Consider the following 15,106-nt stretch of genomic DNA (forward strand, 5'->3'; position numbering starts at 1 on the left):
ACTTCTGATGTAACGTCAACCTCAGCTGTCACTACGGGAACAATATCTACCATAGCATCCAGTGAGTCATCCTCCATACTGGCAAGTGCTACAACATCAGCTGCTGACTCAGTTTCAACTCAGTTCACTGCATCAGTGACAGGCAGTGGTCTTTCTACTGACTCTGCTGCTGTTTCAGCTACTGACATTGCAAGCAGTGCAACCTCTGATGTAACGTCAACCACAGCTGTCACTACAGGAACAATATCTACCATAGCATCCACTGAGTCATCCTCCATACTGGCAAGTGCTACATCATCAGCTGCTGACTCAGTTTCAACTCAGTTCACTGCATCAGTGACAGACAGTGGTCTTTTTACTGACTCTGCTGCTGTTTCAGCTACTGACAGTGCAAGTACTGCAACCTCTGATGTAACCTCAACCACAGCTGTAGAATCCAGTGAGTCATCCTCCATACTGGCAACTGCTACAACATCAGCTGCTGACTCAGTTTCAACTCAGTTCACAGCAGCATTGACAGACAGTGGTCTCTCTACTGATTCTGCTTCTCTATCAGCTACTGACAGTGCAAGTACTGCACCTTCTGATGTAACGTCAACCACAGTTGTCACGACGGGAATAATATCTACCATAGCATCCAGTGAGTCATCCTCCAGACTGGCAAGTGCTACAACATCAGCTGCTGAATCAGTTTCAACTCAGTTCACTGCAGCAGTGACAGACAGTGGTCTTTCTTCAGAATCTGCTGCTGTTTCAGCTACTGACATTGCAAGTAGTGCAACATCTGATATAACGTCAACCACAGTTGTCACTACAGGAACAATATCTACCATAGCATCCAGTGAGTCATCCTCTCTACTGGCAAATGCTACAACATCAGTTGCTGACTCAGTTTCAGCTCAGTTCACTGCAGCATTGACAGACAGTGGTCTCTCTACTGATTCTGCTGCTCTATCAGCTACTGACAGTGGAAGTACTGCAACTTCTGATGTAACGTCAACCACAGCTGTCACGACGGGAACAATATCTACCATAGCATCCAGTGAGTCATCCTCCATACTGGCAAGTGCTACAACATCAGCTGCTGACTCAGTTTCAACTCAGTTTACTACAGCAGTGACAGACAGTGGTCTCTCTACTGACTCTGCTGCTCTATCATCTTCTGACAGTGCAAGTACTGCAACTTCTGATGTAACGTCAACCACAGCTGTCACTACAGGAACAATATCTACCATAGCATCCACTGAGTCATCCTCCATACTGGCAAGAGCTACAACATCAGCTGCTGACTCAGTTTCAACTCAGTTCACTGCAGCTGTGACAGGCACTGGTTTCTCTACTAACTCTGCTGCTGTTTCAGCTACTGACATTGCAAGCAGTGCAACCTCTGATGTAACGTCAACCACAGCTGTCACTACAGGAACAATATCTACCATAGCATCCACTGAGTCAACCTCCATACTGGCAAGTGCTACAACATCAGCTGCTGACTCAGTTTCAGCTCAGTTCACTGCAGCAGTGACAGACAGTGGTCTCTCTACTGATTCTGCTGCTCTATCAGCTACTGACAGTGCAAGTACTGCAACTTCTGATGTAACGTCAACCACAGCTGTCACGACGGGAACAATATCTACCATAGCATCCACTGAGTCATCCTCCATTGTGGCAAGTGCTACAACATCAGCTGCTGACTCAGTTTCAAATCAGTTCACTGCAGTAGTGACAGACAGTGGTCTCTCTACTGACTCTGCGGCTATTTCAGTTACTGACAGTGCAAGTACTGCAACCTCTGATGTAACATCAACCACACCTGTATCATCCAGTGAGTCATCCTCCATACTGGCAACTGCTACAACATCAGCTGCTGACTTAGTTTCAACTCAGTTCACAGCAGCATTGACAGACAGTGGTCTCTCTTCTGATTCTGCTGCTCTATCAGCTACTGACAGTGCAAGTACTGCAACTTCTGATGTAACGTCAACCTCAGCTGTCACTACGGGAACAATATCTACCATAGCATCCAGTGAGTCATCCTCCATACTGGCAAGTGCTACAACATCAGCTGCTGACTCAGTTTCAACTCAGTTCACTGCATCAGTGACAGGCAGTGGTCTTTCTACTGACTCTGCTGCTGTTTCAGCTACTGACATTGCAAGCAGTGCAACCTCTGATGTAACGTCAACCACAGCTGTCACTACAGGAACAATATCTACCATAGCATCCACTGAGTCATCCTCCATACTGGCAAGTGCTACATCATCAGCTGCTGACTCAGTTTCAACTCAGTTCACTGCATCAGTGACAGACAGTGGTCTTTTTACTGACTCTGCTGCTGTTTCAGCTACTGACAGTGCAAGTACTGCAACCTCTGATGTAACCTCAACCACAGCTGTAGAATCCAGTGAGTCATCCTCCATACTGGCAACTGCTACAACATCAGCTGCTGACTCAGTTTCAACTCAGTTCACAGCAGCATTGACAGACAGTGGTCTCTCTACTGATTCTGCTTCTCTATCAGCTACTGACAGTGCAAGTACTGCACCTTCTGATGTAACGTCAACCACAGTTGTCACGACGGGAATAATATCTACCATAGCATCCAGTGAGTCATCCTCCAGACTGGCAAGTGCTACAACATCAGCTGCTGAATCAGTTTCAACTCAGTTCACTGCAGCAGTGACAGACAGTGGTCTTTCTTCAGAATCTGCTGCTGTTTCAGCTACTGACATTGCAAGTAGTGCAACATCTGATATAACGTCAACCACAGTTGTCACTACAGGAACAATATCTACCATAGCATCCAGTGAGTCATCCTCTCTACTGGCAAATGCTACAACATCAGTTGCTGACTCAGTTTCAGCTCAGTTCACTGCAGCATTGACAGACAGTGGTCTCTCTACTGATTCTGCTGCTCTATCAGCTACTGACAGTGGAAGTACTGCAACTTCTGATGTAACGTCAACCACAGCTGTCACGACGGGAACAATATCTACCATAGCATCCAGTGAGTCATCCTCCATACTGGCAAGTGCTACAACATCAGCTGCTGACTCAGTTTCAACTCAGTTTACTACAGCAGTGACAGACAGTGGTCTCTCTACTGACTCTGCTGCTCTATCATCTTCTGACAGTGCAAGTACTGCAACTTCTGATGTAACGTCAACCACAGCTGTCACTACAGGAACAATATCTACCATAGCATCCACTGAGTCATCCTCCATACTGGCAAGAGCTACAACATCAGCTGCTGACTCAGTTTCAACTCAGTTCACTGCAGCTGTGACAGGCACTGGTTTCTCTACTAACTCTGCTGCTGTTTCAGCTACTGACATTGCAAGCAGTGCAACCTCTGATGTAACGTCAACCACAGCTGTCACTACAGGAACAATATCTACCATAGCATCCACTGAGTCAACCTCCATACTGGCAAGTGCTACAACATCAGCTGCTGACTCAGTTTCAGCTCAGTTCACTGCAGCAGTGACAGACAGTGGTCTCTCTACTGACTCTGCTGCTGTTTCAGCTACTGACAGTGCAAGTACTGCAACCTCTGATGTAACGTCAACCACAGCTGTAGCATCCAGTGAGTCATCCTCCATACTGGCAACTGCTACAACATCAGCTGCTGACTCAGTTTCAACTCAGTTCACAACAGCATTGACAGACAGTGGTCTCTCTACTGATTCTGCTGCTCTATCAGCTACTGACAGTGCAAGTACTGCAACTTCTGATGTAACATCAACCACAGCTGTCACTACAGGAACAATATCTACCATATCATCCAGTGAGTCATCCTCCATACTGACAAGTGCTACAACATCACCTACAGACTCACTTTCAACTCAGTTCACAGCAGCATTGACAGACAGTGGTCTCCCTACTGACTCTGCTGCTGTTTCAGCTACTGACAGTGCAAGTACTGCAACCTCTGATGTAACGTCAACCACAGCTGTAGCATCCAGTGAGTCATCCTCCATACTGGCAACTGCTACAACATCAGCTGCTGACTCAGTTTCAACTCAGTTCACAACAGCATTGACAGACAGTGGTCTCTCTACTGATTCTGCTGCTCTATCAGCTACTGACAGTGCAAGTACTGCAACTTCTGATGTAACATCAACCACAGCTGTCACTACGGGAACAATATCTACCATAGCATCCAGTGAGTCATCCTCCATACTGACAAGTGCTACAACATCACCTACTGACTCACTTTCAACTCAGTTCACAGCAGCATTGACAGACAGTGGTCTCTCTACTGACTCTGCTGCTGTTTCAGCTACGGACATTGCAAGTAGTGCAACATCTGATATAACGTCAACCACAGTTGTCACTACAGGAACAATATCTACCATAGCATCCACTGAGTCATCCTCCATACAGGCAAGTGCTACAACATCAGCTGCTGAATCAGTTTCAACTCAGTTCACTGCAGCATTGACAGACAGTGGTCTCTCTACTGATTCTGCTGCTCTATCAGCTACTGACAGTGCAAGTTCTGCAACTTCTGATGTAACGTCAACCACAGCTGTCACGACGGGAACAATATCTACCATAGCATCCACTGAGTCATCCTCCATACAGGCAAGTGCTACAACATCAGCTGCTGACTCAGTTTCAGCTCAGTTCACTGCAGCAGTGACAGACAGTGGTCTCTCTACTGATTCTGCTGCTCTATCAGCTACTGACAGTGCAAGTACTGCAACTTCTGATGTAACGTCAACCACAGCTGTCACGACGGGAACAATATCTACCATAGCATCCACTGAGTCATCCTCCATTGTGGCAAGTGCTACAACATCAGCTGCTGACTCAGTTTCAAATCAGTTCACTGCAGTAGTGACAGACAGTGGTCTCTCTACTGACTCTGCGGCTATTTCAGTTACTGACAGTGCAAGTACTGCAACCTCTGATGTAACATCAACCACACCTGTATCATCCAGTGAGTCATCCTCCATACTGGCAACTGCTACAACATCAGCTGCTGACTTAGTTTCAATTCAGTTCACTGCATCAGTGACAGGCAGTGGTCTTTCTACTGACTCTGCTGCTGTTTCAGCTACTGACATTGCAAGCAGTGCAACCTCTGATGTAACGTCAACCACAGCTGTCACTACAGGAACAATATCTACCATAGCATCCACTGAGTCATCCTCCATACTGGCAAGTGCTACATCATCAGCTGCTGACTCAGTTTCAACTCAGTTCACTGCATCAGTGACAGACAGTGGTCTTTTTACTGACTCTGCTGCTGTTTCAGCTACTGACAGTGCAAGTACTGCAACCTCTGATGTAACCTCAACCACAGCTGTAGAATCCAGTGAGTCATCCTCCATACTGGCAACTGCTACAACATCAGCTGCTGACTCAGTTTCAACTCAGTTCACAGCAGCATTGACAGACAGTGGTCTCTCTACTGATTCTGCTTCTCTATCAGCTACTGACAGTGCAAGTACTGCACCTTCTGATGTAACGTCAACCACAGTTGTCACGACGGGAATAATATCTACCATAGCATCCAGTGAGTCATCCTCCAGACTGGCAAGTGCTACAACATCAGCTGCTGAATCAGTTTCAACTCAGTTCACTGCAGCAGTGACAGACAGTGGTCTTTCTTCAGAATCTGCTGCTGTTTCAGCTACTGACATTGCAAGTAGTGCAACATCTGATATAACGTCAACCACAGTTGTCACTACAGGAACAATATCTACCATAGCATCCAGTGAGTCATCCTCTCTACTGGCAAATGCTACAACATCAGTTGCTGACTCAGTTTCAGCTCAGTTCACTGCAGCATTGACAGACAGTGGTCTCTCTACTGATTCTGCTGCTCTATCAGCTACTGACAGTGGAAGTACTGCAACTTCTGATGTAACGTCAACCACAGCTGTCACGACGGGAACAATATCTACCATAGCATCCAGTGAGTCATCCTCCATACTGGCAAGTGCTACAACATCAGCTGCTGACTCAGTTTCAACTCAGTTTACTACAGCAGTGACAGACAGTGGTCTCTCTACTGACTCTGCTGCTCTATCATCTTCTGACAGTGCAAGTACTGCAACTTCTGATGTAACGTCAACCACAGCTGTCACTACAGGAACAATATCTACCATAGCATCCACTGAGTCATCCTCCATACTGGCAAGAGCTACAACATCAGCTGCTGACTCAGTTTCAACTCAGTTCACTGCAGCTGTGACAGGCACTGGTTTCTCTACTAACTCTGCTGCTGTTTCAGCTACTGACATTGCAAGCAGTGCAACCTCTGATGTAACGTCAACCACAGCTGTCACTACAGGAACAATATCTACCATAGCATTCACTGAGTCAACCTCCATACTGGCAAGTGCTACAACATCAGCTGCTGACTCAGTTTCAGCTCAGTTCACTGCAGCAGTGACAGACAGTGGTCTCTCTACTGACTCTGCTGCTGTTTCAGCTACTGACAGTGCAAGTACTGCAACCTCTGATGTAACGTCAACCACAGCTGTAGCATCCAGTGAGTCATCCTCCATACTGGCAACTGCTACAACATCAGCTGCTGACTCAGTTTCAACTCAGTTCACAACAGCATTGACAGACAGTGGTCTCTCTACTGATTCTGCTGCTCTATCAGCTACTGACAGTGCAAGTACTGCAACTTCTGATGTAACATCAACCACAGCTGTCACTACAGGAACAATATCTACCATATCATCCAGTGAGTCATCCTCCATACTGACAAGTGCTACAACATCACCTACAGACTCACTTTCAACTCAGTTCACAGCAGCATTGACAGACAGTGGTCTCCCTACTGACTCTGCTGCTGTTTCAGCTACTGACAGTGCAAGTACTGCAACCTCTGATGTAACGTCAACCACAGCTGTAGCATCCAGTGAGTCATCCTCCATACTGGCAACTGCTACAACATCAGCTGCTGACTCAGTTTCAACTCAGTTCACAACAGCATTGACAGACAGTGGTCTCTCTACTGATTCTGCTGCTCTATCAGCTACTGACAGTGCAAGTACTGCAACTTCTGATGTAACATCAACCACAGCTGTCACTACGGGAACAATATCTACCATAGCATCCAGTGAGTCATCCTCCATACTGACAAGTGCTACAAAATCACCTACTGACTCACTTTCAACTCAGTTCACAGCAGCATTGACAGACAGTGGTCTCTCTACTGACTCTGCTGCTGTTTCAGCTACGGACATTGCAAGTAGTGCAACATCTGATATAACGTCAACCACAGTTGTCACTACAGGAACAATATCTACCATAGCATCCACTGAGTCATCCTCCATACAGGCAAGTGCTACAACATCAGCTGCTGAATCAGTTTCAACTCAGTTCACTGCAGCATTGACAGACAGTGGTCTCTCTACTGATTCTGCTGCTCTATCAGCTACTGACAGTGCAAGTTCTGCAACTTCTGATGTAACGTCAACCACAGCTGTCACGACGGGAACAATATCTACCATAGCATCCACTGAGTCATCCTCCATACAGGCAAGTGCTACAACATCAGCTGCTGACTCAGTTTCAGCTCAGTTCACTGCAGCAGTGACAGACAGTGGTCTCTCTACTGATTCTGCTGCTCTATCAGCTACTGACAGTGCAAGTACTGCAACTTCTGATGTAACGTCAACCACAGCTGTCACGACGGGAACAATATCTACCATAGCATCCACTGAGTCATCCTCCATTGTGGCAAGTGCTACAACATCAGCTGCTGACTCAGTTTCAAATCAGTTCACTGCAGTAGTGACAGACAGTGGTCTCTCTACTGACTCTGCGGCTATTTCAGTTACTGACAGTGCAAGTACTGCAACCTCTGATGTAACATCAACCACACCTGTATCATCCAGTGAGTCATCCTCCATACTGGCAACTGCTACAACATCAGCTGCTGACTTAGTTTCAACTCAGTTCACAGCAGCATTGACAGACAGTGGTCTCTCTTCTGATTCTGCTGCTCTATCAGCTACTGACAGTGCAAGTACTGCAACTTCTGATGTAACGTCAACCTCAGCTGTCACTACGGGAACAATATCTACCATAGCATCCAGTGAGTCATCCTCCATACTGGCAAGTGCTACAACATCAGCTGCTGACTCAGTTTCAACTCAGTTCACTGCATCAGTGACAGGCAGTGGTCTTTCTACTGACTCTGCTGCTGTTTCAGCTACTGACATTGCAAGCAGTGCAACCTCTGATGTAACGTCAACCACAGCTGTCACTACAGGAACAATATCTACCATAGCATCCACTGAGTCATCCTCCATACTGGCAAGTGCTACATCATCAGCTGCTGACTCAGTTTCAACTCAGTTCACTGCATCAGTGACAGACAGTGGTCTTTTTACTGACTCTGCTGCTGTTTCAGCTACTGACAGTGCAAGTACTGCAACCTCTGATGTAACCTCAACCACAGCTGTAGAATCCAGTGAGTCATCCTCCATACTGGCAACTGCTACAACATCAGCTGCTGACTCAGTTTCAACTCAGTTCACAGCAGCATTGACAGACAGTGGTCTCTCTACTGATTCTGCTTCTCTATCAGCTACTGACAGTGCAAGTACTGCACCTTCTGATGTAACGTCAACCACAGTTGTCACGACGGGAATAATATCTACCATAGCATCCAGTGAGTCATCCTCCAGACTGGCAAGTGCTACAACATCAGCTGCTGAATCAGTTTCAACTCAGTTCACTGCAGCAGTGACAGACAGTGGTCTTTCTTCAGAATCTGCTGCTGTTTCAGCTACTGACATTGCAAGTAGTGCAACATCTGATATAACGTCAACCACAGTTGTCACTACAGGAACAATATCTACCATAGCATCCAGTGAGTCATCCTCTCTACTGGCAAATGCTACAACATCAGTTGCTGACTCAGTTTCAGCTCAGTTCACTGCAGCATTGACAGACAGTGGTCTCTCTACTGATTCTGCTGCTCTATCAGCTACTGACAGTGGAAGTACTGCAACTTCTGATGTAACGTCAACCACAGCTGTCACGACGGGAACAATATCTACCATAGCATCCAGTGAGTCATCCTCCATACTGGCAAGTGCTACAACATCAGCTGCTGACTCAGTTTCAACTCAGTTTACTACAGCAGTGACAGACAGTGGTCTCTCTACTGACTCTGCTGCTCTATCATCTTCTGACAGTGCAAGTACTGCAACTTCTGATGTAACGTCAACCACAGCTGTCACTACAGGAACAATATCTACCATAGCATCCACTGAGTCATCCTCCATACTGGCAAGAGCTACAACATCAGCTGCTGACTCAGTTTCAACTCAGTTCACTGCAGCTGTGACAGGCACTGGTTTCTCTACTAACTCTGCTGCTGTTTCAGCTACTGACATTGCAAGCAGTGCAACCTCTGATGTAACGTCAACCACAGCTGTCACTACAGGAACAATATCTACCATAGCATTCACTGAGTCAACCTCCATACTGGCAAGTGCTACAACATCAGCTGCTGACTCAGTTTCAGCTCAGTTCACTGCAGCAGTGACAGACAGTGGTCTCTCTACTGACTCTGCTGCTGTTTCAGCTACTGACAGTGCAAGTACTGCAACCTCTGATGTAACGTCAACCACAGCTGTAGCATCCAGTGAGTCATCCTCCATACTGGCAACTGCTACAACATCAGCTGCTGACTCAGTTTCAACTCAGTTCACAACAGCATTGACAGACAGTGGTCTCTCTACTGATTCTGCTGCTCTATCAGCTACTGACAGTGCAAGTACTGCAACTTCTGATGTAACATCAACCACAGCTGTCACTACAGGAACAATATCTACCATATCATCCAGTGAGTCATCCTCCATACTGACAAGTGCTACAACATCACCTACAGACTCACTTTCAACTCAGTTCACAGCAGCATTGACAGACAGTGGTCTCCCTACTGACTCTGCTGCTGTTTCAGCTACTGACAGTGCAAGTACTGCAACCTCTGATGTAACGTCAACCACAGCTGTAGCATCCAGTGAGTCATCCTCCATACTGGCAACTGCTACAACATCAGCTGCTGACTCAGTTTCAACTCAGTTCACAACAGCATTGACAGACAGTGGTCTCTCTACTGATTCTGCTGCTCTATCAGCTACTGACAGTGCAAGTACTGCAACTTCTGATGTAACATCAACCACAGCTGTCACTACGGGAACAATATCTACCATAGCATCCAGTGAGTCATCCTCCATACTGACAAGTGCTACAAAATCACCTACTGACTCACTTTCAACTCAGTTCACAGCAGCATTGACAGACAGTGGTCTCTCTACTGACTCTGCTGCTGTTTCAGCTACGGACATTGCAAGTAGTGCAACATCTGATATAACGTCAACCACAGTTGTCACTACAGGAACAATATCTACCATAGCATCCACTGAGTCATCCTCCATACAGGCAAGTGCTACAACATCAGCTGCTGAATCAGTTTCAACTCAGTTCACTGCAGCATTGACAGACAGTGGTCTCTCTACTGATTCTGCTGCTCTATCAGCTACTGACAGTGCAAGTTCTGCAACTTCTGATGTAACGTCAACCACAGCTGTCACGACGGGAACAATATCTACCATAGCATCCACTGAGTCATCCTCCATACAGGCAAGTGCTACAACATCAGCTGCTGACTCAGTTTCAGCTCAGTTCACTGCAGCAGTGACAGACAGTGGTCTCTCTACTGATTCTGCTGCTCTATCAGCTACTGACAGTGCAAGTACTGCAACTTCTGATGTAACGTCAACCACAGCTGTCACGACGGGAACAATATCTACCATAGCATCCACTGAGTCATCCTCCATTGTGGCAAGTGCTACAACATCAGCTGCTGACTCAGTTTCAAATCAGTTCACTGCAGTAGTGACAGACAGTGGTCTCTCTACTGACTCTGCGGCTATTTCAGTTACTGACAGTGCAAGTACTGCAACCTCTGATGTAACATCAACCACACCTGTATCATCCAGTGAGTCATCCTCCATACTGGCAACTGCTACAACATCAGCTGCTGACTTAGTTTCAACTCAGTTCACAGCAGCATTGACAGACAGTGGTCTCTCTTCTGATTCTGCTGCTCTATCAGCTACTGACAGTGCAAGTACTGCAACTTCTGATGTAACGTCAACCTCAGCTGTCACTACGGGAACAATATCTACCATAGCATCCAGTGAGTCATCCTCCATACTGGCAAGTGCTACAACATCAGCTGCTGACTCAGTTTCAACTCAGTTCACTGCATCAGTGACAGGCAGTGGTCTTTCTACTGACTCTGCTGCTGTTTCAGCTACTGACATTGCAAGCAGTGCAACCTCTGATGTAACGTCAACCACAGCTGTCACTACAGGAACAATATCTACCATAGCATCCACTGAGTCATCCTCCATACTGGCAAGTGCTACATCATCAGCTGCTGACTCAGTTTCAACTCAGTTCACTGCATCAGTGACAGACAGTGGTCTTTTTACTGACTCTGCTGCTGTTTCAGCTACTGACAGTGCAAGTACTGCAACCTCTGATGTAACCTCAACCACAGCTGTAGAATCCAGTGAGTCATCCTCCATACTGACAACTGCTACAACATCAGCTGCTGACTCAGTTTCAACTCAGTTCACAGCAGCATTGACAGACAGTGGTCTCTCTACTGATTCTGCTTCTCTATCAGCTACTGACAGTGCAAGTACTGCACCTTCTGATGTAACGTCAACCACAGTTGTCACGACGGGAATAATATCTACCATAGCATCCAGTGAGTCATCCTCCGGACTGGCAAGTGCTACAACATCAGCTGCTGAATCAGTTTCAACTCAGTTCACTGCAGCAGTGACAGACAGTGGTCTTTCTTCAGAATCTGCTGCTGTTTCAGCTACTGACATTGCAAGTAGTGCAACATCTGATATAACGTCAACCACAGTTGTCACTACAGGAACAATATCTACCATAGCATCCAGTGAGTCATCCTCTCTACTGGCAAATGCTACAACATCAGTTGCTGACTCAGTTTCAGCTCAGTTCACTGCAGCATTGACAGACAGTGGTCTCTCTACTGATTCTGCTGCTCTATCAGCTACTGACAGTGGAAGTACTGCAACTTCTGATGTAACGTCAACCACAGCTGTCACGACGGGAACAATATCTACCATAGCATCCAGTGAGTCATCCTCCATACTGGCAAGTGCTACAACATCAGCTGCTGACTCAGTTTCAACTCAGTTTACTACAGCAGTGACAGACAGTGGTCTCTCTACTGACTCTGCTGCTCTATCATCTTCTGACAGTGCAAGTACTGCAACTTCTGATGTAACGTCAACCACAGCTGTCACTACAGGAACAATATCTACCATAGCATCCACTGAGTCATCCTCCATACTGGCAAGAGCTACAACATCAGCTGCTGACTCAGTTTCAACTCAGTTCACTGCAGCTGTGACAGGCACTGGTTTCTCTACTAACTCTGCTGCTGTTTCAGCTACTGACATTGCAAGCAGTGCAACCTCTGATGTAACGTCAACCACAGCTGTCACTACAGGAACAATATCTACCATAGCATCCACTGAGTCAACCTCCATACTGGCAAGTGCTACAACATCAGCTGCTGACTCAGTTTCAGCTCAGTTCACTGCAGCAGTGACAGACAGTGGTCTCTCTACTGACTCTGCTGCTGTTTCAGCTACTGACAGTGCAAGTACTGCAACCTCTGATGTAACGTCAACCACAGCTGTAGCATCCAGTGAGTCATCCTCCATACTGGCAACTGCTACAACATCAGCTGCTGACTCAGTTTCAACTCAGTTCACAACAGCATTGACAGACAGTGGTCTCTCTACTGATTCTGCTGCTCTATCAGCTACTGACAGTGCAAGTACTGCAACTTCTGATGTAACATCAACCACAGCTGTCACTACAGGAACAATATCTACCATATCATCTAGTGAGTCATCCTCCATACTGACAAGTGCTACAACATCACCTACAGACTCACTTTCAACTCAGTTCACAGCAGCATTGACAGACAGTGGTCTCCCTACTGACTCTGCTGCTGTTTCAGCTACTGACAGTGCAAGTACTGCAACCTCTGATGTAACGTCAACCACAGCTGTAGCATCCAGTGAGTCATCCTCCATACTGGCAACTGCTACAACATCAGCTGCTGACTCAGTTTCAACTCAGTTCACAACAGCATTGACAGACAGTGGTCTCTCTACTGATTCTGCTGCTCTATCAGCTACTGACAGTGCAAGTACTGCAACTTCTGATGTAACATCAACCACAGCTGTCACTACGGGAACAATATCTACCATAGCATCCAGTGAGTCATCCTCCATACTGACAAGTGCTACAACATCACCTACTGACTCACTTTCAACTCAGTTCACAGCAGCATTGACAGACAGTGGTCTCTCTACTGACTCTGCTGCTGTTTCAGCTACGGACATTGCAAGTAGTGCAACATCTGATATAACGTCAACCACAGTTGTCACTACAGGAACAATATCTACCATAGCATCCAGTGAGTCATCCTCTCTACTGGCAAGTGCTACAACATCAGTTGCTGACTCAGTTTCAGCTCAGTTCACTGCAGCATTGACAGACAGTGGTCTCTCTACTGATTCTGCTGCTCTATCAGCTACTGACAGTGCAAGTACTGCAACTTCTGATGTAACGTCAAGCACAGCTGTCACGACTGGAACAATATGTACCATAGCATCCAGTGAGTCATCCTCCATACTGGCAAGTGCTACAACATCAGCTGCTGACTCAGTTTCAACTCAGTTCACTGCAGCAGTGACAGACAGTGGTCTCTCTACTGATTCTGCTGCTCTATCATCTTCTGACAGTGCAAGTACTGCAACTTCTGATGTAACGTCAACCACAGCTGTCACTACAGGAACAATATCTACCATATCATCCAGTGAGTCATCCTCCATACTGAGAAGTGCTACAACATCACCTACAGACTCACTTTCAACTCAGTTCACAGCAGCATTGACAGACAGTGGTCTCCCTACTGACTCTGCTGCTGTTTCAGCTACTGACAGTGCAAGTACTGCAACCTCTGATGTAACGTCAACCACAGCTGTAGCATCCAGTGAGTCATCCTCCATACTGGCAACTGCTACAACATCAGCTGCTGACTCAGTTTCAACTCAGTTCACAACAGCATTGACAGACAGTGGTCTCTCTACTGATTCTGCTGCTCTATCAGCTACTGACAGTGCAAGTACTGCAACTTCTGATGTAACGTCAACCTCAGCTGTCACTACGGGAACAATATCTACCATAGCATCCAGTGAGTCATCCTCCATACTGGCAAGTGCTACAACATCAGCTGCTGACTCAGTTTCAACTCAGTTCACTGCATCAGTGACAGGCAGTGGTCTTTCTACTGACTCTGCTGCTGTTTCAGCTACTGACATTGCAAGCAGTGCAACCTCTGATGTAACGTCAACCACAGCTGTCACTACAGGAACAATATCTACCATAGCATCCACTGAGTCATCCTCCATACTGGCAAGTGCTACATCATCAGCTGCTGACTCAGTTTCAACTCAGTTCACTGCATCAGTGACAGACAGTGGTCTTTTTACTGACTCTGCTGCTGTTTCAGCTACTGACAGTGCAAGTACTGCAACCTCTGATGTAACCTCAACCACAGCTGTAGAATCCAGTGAGTCATCCTCCATACTGGCAACTGCTACAACATCAGCTGCTGACTCAGTTTCAACTCAGTTTACAGCAGCATTGACAGACAGTGGTCTCTCTACTGATTCTGCTTCTCTATCAGCTACTGACAGTGCAAGTACTGCACCTTCTGATGTAACGTCAACCACAGTTGTCACGACGGGAATAATATCTACCATAGCATCCAGTGAGTCATCCTCCAGACTGGCAAGTGCTACAACATCAGCTGCTGAATCAGTTTCAACTCAGTTCACTGCAGCAGTGACAGACAGTGGTCTTTCTTCAGAATCTGCTGCTGTTTCAGCTACTGACATTGCAAGTAGTGCAACATCTGATATAACGTCAACCACAGTTGTCACTACAGGAACAATATCTACCATAGCATCCAGTGAGTCATCCTCTCTACTGGCAA

This window comes from Lingula anatina, chromosome 1, assembly GCF_051362555.1.
Source record: "Lingula anatina isolate TDL-2025a chromosome 1, LinAna3.0, whole genome shotgun sequence".
NCBI lineage: Eukaryota > Metazoa > Brachiopoda > Lingulata > Lingulida > Lingulidae > Lingula > Lingula anatina.